Source organism: Ursus americanus, chromosome 21 (genome assembly GCF_024610735.1).
Source record: "Ursus americanus isolate L20-20 chromosome 21, mUrsAme1.1.p, whole genome shotgun sequence".
Lineage (NCBI taxonomy): Eukaryota > Metazoa > Chordata > Mammalia > Carnivora > Ursidae > Ursus > Ursus americanus.
In genome coordinates this window covers 12,998,604-13,012,796 of record NC_142147.1, presented here as the reverse complement: position 1 = coordinate 13,012,796, position 14,193 = coordinate 12,998,604, and positions in this window count along the sequence as shown.

The window sequence follows — 14,193 nt, the reverse complement described above, 5'->3', positions numbered from 1 at the left end:
TAGAGCCTGCCTTTGTTGTCCCGCTCCCGGGCAAGGAAATTGGAGTATTTATCCATTAAGTCTGTGCCCTGGGTGCTCACTTGCCAGCATTTCCAGCCTGCCTGGTGTGTGGGCTGAGTCTGCTCCAGTTGCCAGGAAAAGGCTTCTAGCAGCATCCCAGGTACTGGCAGTAGGGAGCTGGTGGTGGGGTCTGCATTGGCAGGAACAGTGTGGGCGGGGCACTGGAAGTGTTTCTACAGGGATGGAGGGAGGGACCCCCCCACTCCTGCACGCCATCAGAGGGCCAATCAGCAAGCCCCGAGAGTTCGCCTGTGCTTTCCGAGACTTCTGGGGGACGGCAGTGGAAACACCAGGCTGGGGCTGGACTGAAAGGGAAGGCGTCTCTCTCCCTTTCTGGCCCAGACTCCCTGCCCATCACTCCAAGAGCCATGGGGCCATGTGGCTTCTCTCCATACCCTGCATTCTGCCCTTCCAGGTGGCCTGAGGGCAAGTGGGTGGGCAGACGGCTGGAGCATTATCAGAGCTAACTTGATCTCTGGGGAGGCGTCATTTCCACTTACCTTGGCACTTGGTGACACAGGCCATGGGCATAAGGTGATGGCTGGTGCTGTCAGTCTAGCTCTGGACATCTCCCAGCCGACGCCAAGACCCTGACACACAAAGGATACCCCGGAGGGCATTTGGAATCCAAGGGGCTGGGTACGGGATGTGGCTTGAGGATCCTATCAGATCCTGTGCCTTCATTGCCCTGATGGGGAAACTAAGGCCAGAGAAGAGGAGAGGTTTACCTATAGATTTCCTCCCTTCCTTTTCTCCTCCCTCCCTCCCCCCTTCCTCCCTCCCTCCCTCCCTCCTTCCCATCCATCCTCCCTCCCTCCCTTCTTCCTTTCTTCACTCCCTCCCTCCCTCTCTCCATTCTTCCTTCCTCCCTTTTTCTTTCTTTCTTTCTTTTCTTTCTTTTTTTTTTTAAACCAGGGCATTAGACCTACGTCCTTGCAGCTGACCTGCCCTGGGGCCTTCGCTCACTGATATAACTTGCATTGCATTTACAAATAACGTAAAAGTCCCCTCAATAAAAGACCCCCATATGCTGAAATCAGTCTCCTCCAGAACACCTCCGTGAAAGTCCCCTGGTCCTTGAGGCTTCCAGCTTACCCAGAGGTGGCTCAGGCCTTACAGTCTTGTCTGCCGAGCTCCTACCCCACCAGCAGACGGCAATCAGCCACTGGTATTAAAGCGCATCTGACCGCCATTGACCCGCACAGTCACATCCTCCACCTGGGTCCAACTACAGACTGCACGTCTCTACGTGGTGGACAAAAGGCACCTGGAATTTACTGGGTCCAAAATAGAATTCTTGAGCTCCCCTCCCTGGCCTTCCTGCAAACATGCTTCTCCCGGTCCTCCCTCAGTCCAGGTGATGGCATCTTCTTCCTTCTGGCTCCGCAGGCCAAAACACCTTGGAGTTGGCCTTGACCCCTCTTTTTCATATTTCCACTTCCAATGCTACTGCAGACTCTTGTGGGTCCAAGCTGCCTCACCTCTGCCCACCTCCACGGGGACTGGCCTGCCACCATCTCTCCCCTGGACGACTGCACAGCCTCCGAGCGGCCTCCCAAACTCTGTCCTTGCCTCTGAAGGTTAAGCCCTACTCAGCTGCCAGATCTTTTGGGACTGAGTTCAGATCCTGTCCCTCTCTCTCATGCTCCCGTCTCACTCAGCATAAAACTGAATAAAAACGGATCCTTTTGTGGACTCGCCAGTTCAAGCCCAGCCAAGCCCTGTGGCCGCCGGGGGCGGGGGAATCAGGCGAGGAGGACGGAGGTGCTGGGCGAGGAGAGAACAGGAGGGCAGGTGGTGTGGCAGACGCGGCCCTGGGCCGGGAGTCAGCACCGGGGTCCTGACTTCTGCTCTGCTGGTTTCAGGCTTTGGGATCATGGGCAAGTCCAATGGCAACATGCGATGAACCCCAGGAAGAAGGCGGGTCAGGAGAGGAGCTGGGGAGGGAGACAGGGAAGGAGGGAAGGCAAGGGGATTCAGCCTCTTGGGAGGCAAAGGGCCCTCCCTCCACGGCAGGAGCACCTTAATACATCCTTTGGCCTTAAGGTGGGCACATGAGCTATGGTGACAGGGCACTCACCCTTAGTTTGCATCGGTCTAGGGGGTGGAGGGGACTTGTGGTCAGCTGACCAGGGCGAGCCATAGTCGGGCTGGCACAAGGACACTCGGCGCCTCCGGGGAATATCAGAGCAGGAGGAACCCCCAGAAACCTCTATGCCCAGGCGTGCTCTGTTGGAAGACCAGGAACTCCTTAGATAATCTGATGAAACATGGATTCTTCTAGAAATAGGCACACACACGCAGCATTTTTAATGTAGTGTGAAATTTATCATACTTAAGGAAAAGTATATAAAGCAGGTAGCAACAGTTTCCACTTTGAATAATATTAATGACATGACCATATAAGAACTCACCTTGTGGGGTAAGAAATAGAGCATGTCTTGTACCCTCCCCGCCCTTGCGTCCCCCTCAACATACCCCTTCACCGCTCTCCCTGAAGGTACCCACTACCCTGTGTTCAGCAACTAATCATTTCTTTGTCTTCCTTTCCTAGTACCCGTATTTCCGTAACAATACATGATTTTGTCCTGCTTGGAACTTTATATAAAAGGAATCACACTACAGATACGTCTGTGACTTCTTTGGCTGTATATACTGTTCTGGGGACTCACCCACGACGGTGGGGTTCGCTCATTTTCATGGCTGCCTATATTCCTTCTATTTTATTAATAATAACTAATCCATGTATTCGTTCAATTGTTGAACGACATTTGGATGATTTCTAGCTATTTTATCTTTCAACAACGCGACCTATAAAATTTGTACAGACAACTCCTTTGCACATGGGCGAGAGTTTCTAGAGTTTCTGTACTTTGCAAAGTACTGGTCTGTAGGGTTTGTGTTTGTTCGGCTTTCTCAAGGAATGTCAAACTATTTTCTAAGATGGTCGTACCCATTAAAACTCTCCCCAGCAGAGTCATTTCTTCACTTCCACTTTCCTTTTTTTTTTAAGATTTTATTTATTTATTTGACAGAGAGAGAGACAGCCAGCGAGAGAGGGAACACAAGCAGGGGGAGTGGGAGAGGAAGAAGCAGGCTCGTAGTGGAGGAGCCTGATGTGGGGCTCGATCCCAGAACGCTGGGATCACGCCCTGAGCCGAAGGCAGACACTTAACCGCTGTGCCACCCAGGCGCCCCCACTTCCACTTTCTACACATCTTCCCCAACCCTTGGTGTTATTTAAAGTTCTAATTCTTGCCACTCTTTTCAATGTGACTTTAACGTGCATTTTCCTGACGTCTAATGACGTGGCGCATCTTTTCACATGCGTATTGGCCAGTTGTGTTTCTCTTTCTCCTGTAAAATGATAGTGTGGTGTTTGTGTAATTTTTATTTGTTCGTATCATTTTCTATTGGCTTGATTGTCTTTTCTTTCTTTTTTTTTTCTTTTAGATTTTATTTATTTATTTGAGACGGGGCAGGAAGAGAGAGCAGAAGCATGGGGAAAGGGGCAGCAGGAATGGGAGAAGCAGACTCCCCTGCTGAGCAGGGAGCCCGATCCTGGGCTCGATCCCGGACCCTGGGATCATGACCTGAGTTGAAGGCAGACACTTAACCGACTGAGCCACCCAGGCGCCCCTTGTTTGTCTTTTCTTATTGAAGCACAGAAGTTTTTAATATTCTGGGCATGAATCTTTGTCAGTTATATTGCAAACATCTTTACTTGGTCATATTATGTCTTTTCTCTCTATGTGGTGATTTCGGTAAATAAAGGTTATTAATTTTCATGTAATTTAATGCAATCTTACTTTAACTTTTCTTTTGGCTTATGTATTTATACTTTAAGACATCTTCCCCTCCCTGATCTTTCCCTAAATTACCATTTAAAATTTGACAGTTTTTCCCTTCATATTTCCCTTCGATGGCTTAACTAACATTGCTTTCTAGGTACCAACTTTTTTAGATGAGTAAGTTCTGGAGATCTAAAGTAGAGAATGATGACTATAGTTAACAACAGTGTATTATGTATTTGAAATTTGCTAAGGGAATAGATCTAACTTGTTTTCACCACTCACACGCAAAAAGTAGCTAACTCTACCGAGGTGATGGATATGCTAATTAACCTAGTTATGGTAACTGTATTGCGATGTATATGTCTCTCAAATGAATACCTTGTACACTTTAAATACATACAATTTTCTTTGTCTATTATACCTCAGTAAAGCTGGGAAAACAAACAGCATTGCTTTAAAATCTGTTTCTCTATCTGATGGGGCAAGATTCTCCAGCTCTTTCTTCAGGAGTGTCTTGGAGGGACGCCTGGATGGCTTAGTTGGTTAAGTGTCTGCCTTTGGCTCAGGTTGCGATCCCAGGGTCCTGGGATCGAGCCCCACATCGGGCTCCCTGCTCAGTGGGAACGCTGCTTCTCCTTCTCTCCTGCTTGTGTGCGTGTGCTCTCTCTCAAATAAATAAATGAAATCTTAAAAAAAAAGGGGGGGGAGTCTTGGCAATGCTATTCCAAATTTCAGAATCAGCTTGCTGGGTTCCTTGAAAAATCCCATTGGAGTTTCAACTGTGATTACACCGAACGTATAGATCAGGCTGGGGAGAACTGACATTTCTGCTATATTCAGTCTTTCTATCCAAGAACACAGTACATATCTCCCTGTGTTTCCCATCTTTAATGTACACAGCATTTTAAATAGAGTTTTGGGGGATTTGCAGATACCCTTATGAAACCCGTCCCAGAATCCCTTAACATTACTGCCTGCTGGCCTCCATGCTCTCTTTTCCAGTAATACATATGGACCCAATCTCACAGCTACCTCCCACCTCCTTCCCGCTCCTCTTTCTGGCCCTCTGATATCCCTTCCTAGGAAACTGACCAAGTTCAGCTTTTTCTGCAGCCTGGAGATGGCAAATGGTGAACTTGCTAAAAATGCAGATTTGTGGTTCCAACCACATGGCATGAGCTCTAATCCTGCTTCCCACTTACTGTCTGTAAAATCTTGGCCAAGCTCCCCCGCTTCTCTGTGCGTCTCGGTTTCTTCATCTGTAAAATGGGTACGATGGTGATGGCCACAGTGCCCACCCACAGAATTGTCGAGGGGATTAAAGGAATAAATACAGGCAAAGCACCTAGAACAGTGCCCGGTACTGCATAACGTGTGACTTCTTCTTGCTGTTGTTTCAAAAAGTCTAATTTCTCTATGTCTGTGGGAGGTAGGGATCTTCTCCAGAATCTCAAGTTAAGTTCATCAGACTTCACAGTCCACGACTGGGATGGCATAGCAGATATAGGTTGGTATAACAATTATGAGTATGGAATGGGAATTTTTTTTTTTTTTTTTTTGTTTTTTTTTTAGAGAAAGCTGGGTGAGTTCAAAACCTGGCTTCATCACTTGTGTGCTGAGGGACTTTTGTTTCTGAGCTTCAGTTTTTCCATCTGTAAAATGGGGGTAACACACCTGTTCAGTAAGAGAACCAATGACAAGGACTTCGAGGACACTATTGGAAGAGACTTATTTATCAGGACTCTGTGATGCCAGCTGCAGCCGTGTCCCTGAAGGTCACTGCTTCTTCCTAGAGGCTTGTCCTCTCTGCCCCTTTCCCAGATCGCAGATCACACTAGTCTAGCAGATTGTTCAAGGTGCAGATTCCTTGGTCCCGTCCCAGAAATTTGGATTCAGTGCAACGGCCGTGGGGACCCGGAATCTGCATGTTTATAGCATGTTTAATTCCCGTTTTGGAGGAAATAGAATTCCAGCCCAGTGATATGTTTCATGACCACAGTCCCAGGCTGAGCGGGACCGAGCAATTTACACGTGCTTTGCCTGGCCCCGGGGCCTTCTTTCTCTCACGCTGGACGCCTTCCGTTTGCTCGGCTACACTTAGCAAAAGCACAGAGCCGCTTCCTGCGGAGCCGTCTGCTCCCCGGCAGGGGTGAATGGGCGCCCTCTAGGGCACGGAAGGCAGAAAAGCTGCTTCACGCTCAACGTCAGGGCGACAGTCGTGGGAGTATCAGGGGCGGCCAGAAAGCCCCCAGAGCAGGTGGGGGGCAGTGGGCGAGGGGACGGAGGTGGGGACTGAGCCCTCATCAAGGTGATCACCATGAGGCTTCAGCATGGGGCTGTTTACAAAGAAGCTAAGGGCTGGGGTGGCTGCCTCCGGCTTGTCCTTCTCTGGCTTCGTGCCCAGGAACCTGAGGGCCGTGAGCGATGGCAGTGCAGGGCCTCAGTCCCCACGCCCGAGGCATGGCCTCCTCCTCCGTACCCTCTCCCCCAAGGAGAAAGCCGAGTGGTCTTAGGGCAAGGGCAGGGCAACTAGAGAGCTGGGCTCAGGGCGGGGATTTTCTCTCCCTCTTCGTGGTAAACACCATCACTGTCCCCTTCTAGTTTTTCTTGTTTAAAGATTTTATTTCCTTATATGAGAAAGAGAAGAGTGCCCACGAGTTGGGGAGGGGCAGAGCCAGAGGGACAAGCCACCGCCCTGCTGAGCGGGGAGCCCAACGACACCCTCAGTCCCAGGACACTGAGATCATGACCTGAGCTTAACCGACCAAGCCACCCAGACACCCCACCTCCTAGTTTCTTAGGGGACTGCGTATCCCTGGCCTCTCTAATACGATAAGCCCGTGCAGTGACACTCAACTTTCACACTTAGTAGGGCTTCGAATCCTGGCCCAGTCACCTCCCAGCTGTGCCCCTTGGGCTGATGGGCGCCCGTCTTCTCGTCTCTACAATGGCGCCCAGTGTAGTATGTATCCTACGGGGGAGGTGAAAGGCGTGAGGGCGTCACGACGACCACCTGCTTCACAGTGTCTGGCACGTACTGAAGGCTCGTGGATACGTGCTCCATTTTTGACATTTTGACATTTTTACTGAGCATGTACCACGTATGATTTCATATAATACTCACCATTATCATCCCCATTTTATAGTTTATAGACTCAATGCCAGCAATGGTCAAATGTCTTGTGCATGGTCCCATGGGTAGGATGGGACAGAACATGGGATTGAACCCAGATCTGGGCTGGCTCCAAGGCACACGTTCTTGATCACTGTTCTTTCTGGTGGCTCAGCGTCTCTCTCGCTCTCTGGTCCCCACCTCCTGACTGCCCCCTCCCCATGCGAGCTCCCAGCTCATCAGGGCCTGGCCCCCTCTGTGGCTGGGGACCTGGAGACTGTGGCGGACGCAGTCTGAACCCCAGCACTGTCTGTTTGTAGCCACTGTCTTCTCCAGTCCTTCCTCCCACCCTGGTCCCCGATGCCCAACCCACCCACCACCCTGTCTCTCTCCTGTTTTCTTTCTCTCCTCCCCTACCCCGAGTCCTTCCCACCTGTCCAAGCCTCCCCTCCTTAGTGCTGTAGCCTGCTCACCTCCTCTCATCCTGCGGCTCAAAGAAGAACCCTCCCCTCTCTGCCTCCATGCCCCCCCACCTCCCAAGTCACACAGGTTAGTGGCAGAACAAGACCCCAGACCCTGACTCCTCACACAGGGTCCAGGGCTCTTCCCACAGCCCACAGCCCCTCTGTGGAGCGGTTATCAGACCGGACACACCCTGTGGGCATGCGACACAGGACAGGGAAGCTGAGATGAGGAGACTGGCAAGGAAGGTCCAGACCGGCGGGATCCGGGTGCTGACAGAGCCAAGAGAGGTCAGCGTCAGGCCATTCCTGCTTGTTCCAAGGGACACAGAAACACACCCGCTAACCCGGTGAGGCGACTCCGTAGACGGTTCATACTGTCCTTGGGTGGGTGTGGGCTGTAGCTCCGTTCAGCCCAGACTCTGCCCCACACATCCCACTGGACCCCCTGTGTGCATGAGTGCTGGGGGGGCAGAGATGACGGGAGGGGACTAGTGAGGGGCTGAGCCGCTGGCCTCAAGGGGGGACATGCCATGGGAGAGGGGAGGCTGTGCTTCTATCCTGTGTGGCTCGAGGGCAGACCTGGAGCCCAAAACACCTGCAGAGGGGCGCAGAGCCCGACTCAGAGGAACACAGGCAGAGTTCAAAGGGCCGTGTCAGGGATGGCCTGAGGGTAACCCTGGTTTGTGGCAACAAATCCCAGTGTGGAGCCCATTGGCCTGACAGCTTTGTAGGCAGTCACGAGGCTGGGGAAGGGGCCATGCGAGGGGAGGACACTCTTCCTGAAGGTTTTCCGAATTCTGCCAATCTCGGCTCATCATTTTGCTAAGAATAGTCCCTCTTGTGTTTTCTCCCTGTCCTCCACCCCACTCCTAACAAGACCTCCCCCACTCCCCAGCTCCCCAAAACACTTAGAGTCTGGGGTGGCCAGAGCTTAGAGGGGCCTCATCTCGCCTTTCTAAAGCAGAGTGGCAGGGCTAGCCCATGAGAGGGCCCATGGCTGAGGGCCGCGCCAGCCCTGCTTAGAGGGACCTAGAATCAGATAGGGGGAGAGTCTGCCCCCATTTCCCTGTCCCTTTAAGCTGGACTGTTGAAGAAACAAGTTTTCGTCCAGTTTCATATGTCTGATTCCCCTTTCAGCAGAGGGAAGCCGGGCTTGGGGATCATCCTCCAGCCCCAACGGTGCCCAGTACAATTGGAGGCCAGCATTTTCTTCAAGTTGTTTTTTACATTTACCATCTAGTTATGACTTTGATACTGGTTTTCCATCGATGATGGATATCAAGGTTCTTTCATTATTTATGACTTTTAAGATTTTCAAAACCGTGCCATATCTCCGACTTTCTTGAGCTAGCTTAAGAAACAAAACCATGAACAATATGATCGAGGTCCCTGTGCACTCCTTGCCACGTGTGTCCCTCTCCTCCCTCCTACCTGGCCAACCACTGTCCTTACGTAGTGTTGATAATTCTCAAGCAGGGATCTATGCTTTCACTGGGTAGACAGACAGATACAGAGATACACAAGGGTCTCTACACAAGGAGAGATATATATCCCTAAAATTATAAATGGGTATTCCTAAAATGATTAGATCTTGACAGCGGACCCTCTAACATACAGGTTTGCATTATGCACGTCCAGTTACGTGCAGACTTTCTACAGTACAGTTCTGTGAATGTATTTTTTCTTCCTTAGGATTTTCTTAATAACACTTTCTTTCCTCTAGCTTCCTGTATGGTAAGAACATAGCATATAATACACGTAACACCAAATGCGCGTAATCAACTGTTTATGGTATCAGTAACGCTTCTGATCACAGTAGGCTATGACTGTTGGTCACCTGTCTATGTGTGCGTGTGAGGCTTAACACACACACGATTGTACTCATCATCGTAAATGCATCCATAAAAATCACCACTCAGACCACTACAAGAACTGACCAGCACCCCAGAAGTCCCCCGTCCCCCCTCCTAGTTAATATCTATCTCCTCTATCCTCCCCCAAAGGTAACCACTCCCTTGACCTCCAATAGCATAGATTCCCTGTGCCTGTTTAAACAATAGAAAATATCATTTTGTGCATGTTTCAAGTTTATACAAATGGCATCATTCTGCACGAATCTTTCTGCAAATGTTCTTGAGATTTTTCCATGTTGATACTTGAACTTCCTTTTAAAAACAAATGTATTTAATTAAGGAGAGTGAGTTGATTTCAAGGAAAACACCGAGGGCATACTAGGACAACTGAGCGTGGGGGTGGGGGGAGGGTGCCAGAATTGAGAAAACATAGGTTCTGACTCCACTATCTTCCCCTTTTACAGCTGTGAAAACTGAGGCCAGGGAGGTAAGAGCCGGGCCCACAGGTCACTCGGCAAGTTCTCGGTCCAGCTGGGACAAGGGCACCCAGGCCCCAAATGCCTGAGGCCAGAGATCTTTTCCACTACGTCATGTTGGCAAGAAACAGCTCCCTCCACCCAACCCCACGGCAACAGATAGCAACCGTGTTTCCTAGCCAAGGTTAGGTCTTAACTTTGAACTGCAGAAAGTAAACTGTTTTCGTTGAATTGTTTTAGCGTGAAGCCTGGGATGGGGGCGGTATGGTGTTGTGGGGACAAGTCAGCTGTCCAGCCTTCAAAGTTATGACAAGGCTTCTACTTGGCAGCCCACCTCGGTGACCTATATTTTAATATGTGCTATTAGATTATTGCTAATGAGACATTTTAGGGATAAAAGAATTATGCTCGCTGCCGGGCCTGTGGTAAAAGTACAATTGAATTAAGGGCTGAAATTGTTTAGGACTCTGCTAGACAACCTGTCCCCCAGGCTGGGCCCGAATGGAGAGATTAAGCTTTAGAAATTACACAGGAAAAATAAGTATAATTGATCTAAGGTAACTTCACTCGTCTAAATTAAATAATGTGATTGTTACAGGCAGAAAGGATCGGGATGAGGAGCCGGACGGAAAAGGCTCGCTATCTGCAAACAAAGTTAGAAGTAAAAGCCCTAGGGAGTTGACTTTTTCCTGACAAGCTGAACACCCTCCTGATGGCCTTGAGAGGCCGCTGGGGCCTCAGCAGGAAATGGACCCAGTCTGGGCATCCTAGAATCTGAGGTTTGGCAGGGACCCCCACGCACCGTCCTCACCAGCCCCGACCTAACACATGAGTCCTTATAGCTCTTCCCAGCCTCCCGGGGGTGGGAGGGAGCTCGTGCCGCCCCCATCCCCTCAGGCAGGCTGTCCACTCTTGATTAGAAGAGATGTCTTTGCGGGTGGCTGGCCAGCTGCTTTGGGGTAGCTCGTGCCCACCCCTGTGAGTCCTGCCCCCTGGATGGACCAAAGCTCGGGTCCGTCCCAAAGTCCCGGAACAGGCTCCCACCCCCTCCCGTGCCGTCATTCATCACACACGGTTGTGTGTGACCAGATCTCGAGTGGGGACGCTGCATTTGTACAAGGGCAGAAGACCCGAGGCTTATCTCCAGGGAGCTCACCAACCTCCCCCCAAGTATTGCTGCATCTGATGCCTTCCAGCCCATAGTTAACCCTTTTTTAAAACTTCCAGTTAGTTAACATCCAGTGTTATATTAGTTGCAGGTATACAACGTAGCGATTCAGTACTTCTATACCGGACTCAGCGCTCAGCACGATAATGCTCTTAATCCCCTTCACCTGCTTCACCGCTGCCCCCCGCCCCCCCGTATCCATCAGTTTGTTCTCCGTACTTAAGCGTCTGGTGCTTTGTTTTGTTTTGTTTTTTGGTCTCTTATTTCTCTGTTCTGTTCTTGAATTCCACATGTGAGTGAAATCATATGATATTTGTCTTTCTCTGACCGACTTACGTCACTTTGCATAACACTCTCCAGCTCCGTCCACGTTGTTGCAAATGGCAAGCTTTCATTCTTTTTGATGGCTGAGTCATATTCCGTGGTATATATGTACCACATCTTCTTTACCCATTCATCTGACGATGGACACTTGGGCTGCTTTCATATGTTGGCTATTACATAGTGCTGTAAACAGAGGGGTGCGTATATCTTTCAAATTAGTGTTTTCATACTTGTTGGGTAAATACCCAGAAGTAGAATTACTAGATCATAGGGTAGTTTTATTTTTAATTTATTGGCGAACCTCCACCCTGTTCTCCAGAGTGGCTGCACCAGCTTGCATTTCCACCAACAGTGCACAAGGGCTCCCCTTTCTCTGCATCCTCACCAACACCTGTTGTTTCCGGTGTTGCTGACTTTAGCCGTCCTGACAGGTGTGAGCTGTATCTCGTTGTGGTTTTGATTTGCGTTTCCCTGATGGTCAGTGATGTTGAGCATCTTTTCATGTGTCTGTTGACGATCTGGATGTTTTCTTTGGGAAAATGTCTGTTCACGTCTTCTGCCCATTTTTAATTGGATTATTTACATTTTTGGTGTTGGGTTGTATCAGTTCTTTATATATTTTAGATACTAAGCCCTTATCAGATCTGTCATTTGCGAATACTTTCTCCCATTCCGTAGGCTGCCTTTTTGTATTGTGGATGGTTTCCTCTATGTCACCGTCCAGGTTAGAATATGTAGATACAAGAAACTTCCTCCCTCCCACCGACCTTTCCTTTTTTTCTTCTCCCCACCTCTCTTCCTCCCTTCCTCCCTTCCTGAGCCACCACTATGTGTCAGGGACAGCAGTGTGACACAGGACTACAATGGTAAACAAGACAGCGAAGCCTCCTGCTTAACCTCAAGGAGAGGGTGAAGCCTAAAACAAATAACCAAGCAAATAAATTAGATATCAAGGGATATGGACAAGTGCTTGAAAACCACACCAGAGTGTGGGTTAACTCGGAAAGCCTGGGGAGGGCCCTGGGCTGGGCAGACATTTGGGGAAGCCTCTCCAGGGCCTCCCAAGTTGAGAGAATGGAAGATGAGACGGGATTGGCCCTCCGGAGAGCAGGGAGGAGAGACTGAGGCAGAGAAACACGGGCAAGGGTCGGAGCGGGCAGAACGGCAGGAAAGGCAGTGCCTTCCAGAGGAGATGCTGGGAGAAGGAGGGAGGAGGCAGGCAATGGCACCTGTTGGCTACCGTGGGGAGGGCGGCACGGACTGAGGAAGCCCTTGGGAACGGCGGACTAGGGGGAGTGCACAATCGAGGTTGTGTTTGAAAGGTCTGCCTGGCCAGTGTGTGCAGAGAGGAGCAGGACAGAACACAGATTCTGACTGCTCTTAGCACATCTCCAACATCTCCAGTCTCACCCTGGCAACGAAAAGGTGGCTTTTGGTTTGTGGAACAGGAGGGATGTCTGCTCCTCAAAAGCCTGTTACTGAGTTGGCGAGACTCCTGTATTAACTCCCAGAGAAAATGTCGTTTAAAGCAGAAGCACAAACTCGAACTTCAGCGGTATGAACTTCTTTCTCTGTGCATTCAGGAGGGAAAATGAATGGACTCTTGCACTCCTCCATCCTCCCCATTGCACTTGGCACAGGGTCCGCTCTTCGGGCCTCAGCTTTTCCTTCTGTGCGATGGGTGAAATGATCACCAGTATTCACTTCTGTCTGATATTTCTGTCCTTACTGAGAGGGAGGGGTGCGTGGTGAACTTAGGAGCCCTGTAACCAGGAGCAAGTGGACAATTTTGACCAAATGGGGAGCCCGCTGCCCATCTGATTGTGTCCTGGGATGGGGGCTGCCCGGGACTGGGCAAGAATCAGATAAGCAGGGCGGGCCAGGGGCAGAATGGGTTGGCTGCCTCAGAGGACCCCATATCAGTGTGTAATTACATTTTCCCGACTTCTCCTGTTGTTTTTGGTCACCTGGGGTCTTCTCAAAGCTTTCATTATTTTTCCATTGTCTGCTTTTCTTTTTTCTTTTTCTTTTCATTTTTTTTCCCCGTTCAGACTTTGAAATTAGCTCAGTGACTCAACTGTTTAACTTCTTATGAATTCCAGTCTCCTGCGTCCTATCTACCCATTCTCCTTCCTGCCTCTCAGGAACCCGGCTTACACTACGGCTCTTCGTGGGCAGCGAAGGCTATCGACGACCCCCCACCCCCACTCCCACTCCCTTCTTCTCCAAGATGCCGTGGTTCTGCAGGTTGCCTTCCACTCATCACGGTTCCCAAGCCGATGGCTCCAAGTCCCATTTCTAGAGTAGAAAGAGAATTCTGAAGTTGCTGCGTATTTTCTAAAATAGGAACAAGACCTCCAAATAAAGCAGGTCAGCTGAACATCACAAGATAAATCACAAGATTTCTAGGATGGGTGGGGAGGAACTCCAGAGTGCATCCAAAAGCAGCATTCCCTCTCCACTGTATCATCCCTAAGCACTGGGCACTTAACACGTGCTTGCCTGCCTCCCATGACGGAGTGCTTACTTCTTGTAAAGGCAACTAACTCCACCTTCAGACCACACGGGGTCTTCGGGACTCCTTTGGTCAAGCTGCTGGCCCTGGGTTTAGCCCTCGGAGCCACACAAAGGAAGGTGACTCCCTCCTTCTAGACAACAACATTGAAGATATTGGAGGACAGTGATATGAGTCTCCCTCCCCTACTGCAACATTCCCCCCCCCCCCAACTTTGGGTTCTCTCTTCTCTGGGCCAAGCCTCCAGCCCTGCTGACTTCAAGTATTAAGAGACTTGATTCCAAATCACAACTCCTGGGATCACCCTTGGAATTGAGCAGCTGCCAGGGACATCAAGGCTAATTGCCTAAGAGGCCATGGGGACACATTTCTTCCCCCTCCCCAGTCATTGACTTTCTCAGGTCGCGTTGATCTGGTTTGTATTGAT